Raw genomic sequence first — 4506 nt, 5'->3', positions numbered from 1 at the left:
AACGGGTGGGACAAGCCAGCGCAAAAGCATCCTGCTTTCCTGCATGGCCAGGGCTGCAAAGGGCATCCAGTGACTGTCTTGGCAGTGACCTGACCCCTATAGTGGTTTTGATAAGCAAATGTCAAAGGTTTCTCTGGGCAGCAGTAAATGGGAACATACCTGATCACTCAGCTGGGGAGGCTGAGGCACAGGAGTGCGATGATCTGCCGAAGTCCGAGAGCAGTGTCTGTTGTTCAGCTAAAAATGCCCCTCTCCTTCCTCACCTTAGCTTCTACTCTGGACTTCAGGGCAACTTAATCTTCCGTCAGGTTTTGCTCTAGGGTTTCAGCTATGTCAGGACTTCATCTACACCTCTCGGCACGTAATCTCTTCTTCAGCGTTCCCCTCTTGTCTCTCCTTCCTCCAGCTGGACAGGCTAAGGCTCAGCCCAGAGCAGGCAACCAGATGATTTCTGGATAATGAGTTACTGCTAATCAGCTACATTTGGTAGTTGGCTGTGAGAAGCCGGTTGCAAATCCTAAGTAAAAATGTGTTGGCATAAACCATTGGAAGAGAGCGTGTATTTTCCCTTGCAGTAGGTGGGGAACGTGGGGAGGGTCTGTTCATCAGATCTGTTGGTGATCAGCTGACAGATGGCAACTCTGGGGATAATTAATCATTTGCAGGTTGTTGAGTATGGACTGACAGTGCCTGTAAAGATTCTAGCAGAAGGGATTTGTGTGAGGGAGCTCGGAGAGGACCCAAGCCCCCTGGAAAGGAGGATCTCTCCCTCCAAGGTGGAACTTGCTAGCTAGAGACAATTTAAATCCATCTTGCTGGGAATCACGGGCTTTCTGCCTGCCACCATCAGCTTTCCCAGGGCATCCCGGAGCTAAAGGCTTGCAAAAGGAAGAAAAGCTGGCTGATGCCTCTGGGCTTTGGTCTGCTGTGAAGGCTTGGGGAGAGGGCAGAAAAAAAAAAAAAGGAAATTATTATAGGTCTGGTCTATTGGGAATGTTGAAGTAAGGAGCAAGTCCCTCAACAGAATTTTCTCCTTGGGAAAGAAGGAGCTGCTGTGAGTGTGCAGCAGCAGAACGACGTGATGCCGGTGGCCGGTGTCACTGCGGAGCCGAGCATCCTCCCCGGGTCTGCGCTGCCGGCAGGGCGCTCTGCTATTTTGAGAGAAGGAGACATGGCAAAGGTGGTGTTTGCAGACACCTCAAGCCCTGGGTGCGAGGGTAAAAGTAAAGCAACCTCTGTGTCATTTTTGTAATGCTTTCCTCTCTGTATCTGCTCAAAACCTTCCTTTCCAGAGGCAGCTCTCTCAGCAGGGGGGTGAAGCACAAGTGGCCATGGTGCTGGCAGGATGGGGATGATGGGTGAGTGGAAACCCCTCCCTAGGCTTCGAGGACTCCACGTACAATTTAAAGCAGGGGGAGAAAAGGCTTCTGCACCAAGGATTTGTCAGGCTTGTTCTGGGCAGATAAGTTGGTTTTATTGAGTGACTTGACAGGCAATTCCACGCAGCCTATAGATGTTTGTCTAATGTTTACTTGGAGGGAGAGATTTTTAAAGCCATACTAAAAATTAGACTTTGTGTAATGGTGCACTTACTTGGGGGGATGAAAGTGAAGGTGTCGTCGAAATGTCAGGCTTGGCTGGAAGAAAGGTCCTGCAGAAGCCAAGTGGCATTGGCGTGTTTGAGGGTGTTTCACTTAGAAGTAATGAAGTCCTCAGCCTTTTGGGGGCCCTGTTGATTGAACTGCAGGGGCACAAAGGCCAGAGATGCTGTTCACAGCTGGGAAGGCAGACGCCCTTGCAGAGGGACAAGGGTCAGAATAGGTTATTTCTGTTGTAAAATGACATCAGGACAATGTGAAGAATTGTTCCGAAATGACATTCCTCCACCTGAATCATTTTTATGGAAGTTGATTTTATATGGTAAGGTGAGGTGGTTTGCTGCTAGGTGAAAAAAAGGGGCTTGGGTCTGAGTTTTAGTTTGAAAGGTGTTCAAGGAAACAAACGCAGCCATCCTCTGCTTCATGGATCATCATGCAGGTTTACAGGACCACAGAAGTGAATAAATAAAAAAAAGTCAGAAGAGTTCTTGCAGCTTCCAGATTTGTAAGGCAGCAAGTCAGCATGCCATCTCTTCTCTGAGCAAAAACTCTTGCTGGGAAAATGCCTCCTTGCAGAACCCGAAACTGGCTCCTTTATACCATGCATAGTTGTTTGGGATTTTTTTTCCCTTGCAGAGACAGGGTATTGGGATGGCGATACATTGTCTGCATGAGCCACTGGGCATGGAGTTCTTCTTGATTAACTTCATTTTGGTATTAAAATAATTTCCCAGATAATGGCATTTCTCTCTGAAAGGCTTCCAAACTTTTACAACCATGGAGTAATTATTCAATTTATGAGGAAATTGAGGCAGAGGCCTGTGGCTGCTGCAGCCCACGCTCAGCACCGCTGCCAGAAGCTTGCTGCTTGCCCAGCTTCCCAGTAAGCAAATAAAACTACATCTGTTGATCACCCTTCCTTCGCAAAATCCACTGATTTTCGCAAATGTTGAGGCTGAGTTGTGTACCAACCTCGGGCCGGAGGGCGAGTTGGTGTTGCTCAGGTTGAGGTTTGGCCTTGTAAATGCAGATTGCCTGCTGGAGACCTGGTGGTGGGGTCGGGGTCGGTATAAGCAGTGGTTAGAGTTTGCTTTTTCAGAGACAGCTTTCTGTTGTTGTAGGGATTTTTTAGAATTATTTTTGGCCTTGGACTCCTTCTCTTCCGCCACAAGCTCAGCGAGATCCTTTGTCATTCTCCAACGAAGCTTTCAAACTCACCACTGGGGTTTTGAATTGGCTTTAAATAAAAGGCAGCGTGCTTCTGACGTGCCCTGCCCGAGGACTTGGTGCACTCCATGCGCCATCCAAACAGCCGGCGGACAAAGCCCATCCATGTGAAGTGCCCATGCGTGGTTATCCAGCAGAAAGCGGCAGGAGCGTGTTTGCAGTGGAGTCCCGCAGGAATAGGCTTTGTCTGAAAAACCACCCCCGGCGGGTGACACCTCTTGGAAAAAGCCAAGGTAGGTCTTGTTGATTCATCGAGGTGGGTGGCTTAGTCATTTCAGTGTAGAGCAGAAGAGGTAGGAACAAGCAGAAATGAGATTAGGGAGGAGGGAGGAAGAAGTTTTTAATGGGCTTTTGTGTTGCCCTCCCCGGCATTGCCTCCCTGCATGGTGGATCTAAGCCACTTGAATTTCCAGCTTGTGTGACTCATGGCCTTGGTGTCTTATACCCTGAAAGCAGATCTATAGCCTGGAGAAGTCAGACAGCAGATCCAATTTCTGCAGTTACATCTGCAGAGTGAAGCCCTGTTGTGTAACTCCTATCCCGCCTCTCAGCTCCTCCAGCCCCTGTCTCCTGGCATCTCTTCAATTCTGAACACGTAGCTTCATTTTACCTCTTGGTACCGCACCGGCTGGAGCAGCTTCTTCCAGGGCGGGGAGTCTTGTGTGCGTGCTTTCCTGGGCGAGGAGAGCGCCTGGAGATGGATGTGCAGTTCCCTCCCGTGGCTTAGAAGGCTGTATCTATATTTTTAGGTTGGTTTTTTTTTTCTTTCCCCATCTGATTGAGGTAGGAAGGGAAGATTATGGCACTTGATGATTTAATCAACATAATCTCCAGATAAAACATGCTTATGTTATGCTACTGGGAGATACTAATTTATGCTGGCTTGCTTCTCCTGAGGTAAATTAAATCATTAGTTTTAAGACTGGATTAGGCGCACATGTCCCCTGCCTCTTAACAAGGCAGTTCAGTAGTTTTTAAAAGCTTCTTGGTTTGGCATTTCTTGGGAGGCATCAAGTCCTTCCAGCGCAGGTGTCACAAGAAGTGGAACCAAGGTGCAGCGCTTAAAGGTGCAACCATTAGCTCTGGCAGCTACAGGCCTCCATGCTGACCCAGGACCCGCTAATGCCTTGGGCCTCCTTCTTTACCCAACAGCAGTATTTTGGCAGCTCATTAATTCACTGAGATTTTCCCCTAGGGCTGGGGGACCAGCAATTGCTCCTTTGGGAGTATCTTCTCTCCCTTGATGGAGAACTGGGCTGTTCAGCGTGTGTTGGAGACACTGCCAGAGGCGGGTGGCCGGTGCCCACACCCCTCTCCCACTGGAGAGCATAAGGACATCCAGGATGATGCTCTGACTTTGGCTTGAAAATACACCTGAGTGGGGCTGCAGCCCAGAGGTTGGGTGTTCTTGGTGGTGCTGTCAGCACCTCTCAACTGGCTGAAACTGCCCCCAAAACCTATAGGTAAAGCTCTGACAAAAAATAGAAGCACAAGATCTTTACCGAGGTGTGTGGGAGATGTTACAACCCTTTCATACAGTCAGGGAAACTGAGGCATGGTCTGCCATGGAGGGCAGTAGCAGGTTGTAGGAGTAAAATTTGGATGCCTGATGCCAAGCGGCCCGTCCTGGAGTCAGTTGATTTAGAGCAGATGTGCTGAGCCCGGCCAGCGTGGCCGCTCC

The sequence above is a fragment of the Egretta garzetta genome, unplaced genomic scaffold, assembly GCF_000687185.1.
Source record: "Egretta garzetta isolate BGI_Z169 unplaced genomic scaffold, ASM68718v1 scaffold7, whole genome shotgun sequence".
NCBI classification, from domain to species: Eukaryota; Metazoa; Chordata; class Aves; order Pelecaniformes; family Ardeidae; genus Egretta; species Egretta garzetta.
The sequence above is the reverse complement of the archived record's forward strand: the minus strand, read 5'-3'. Positions refer to the sequence as shown.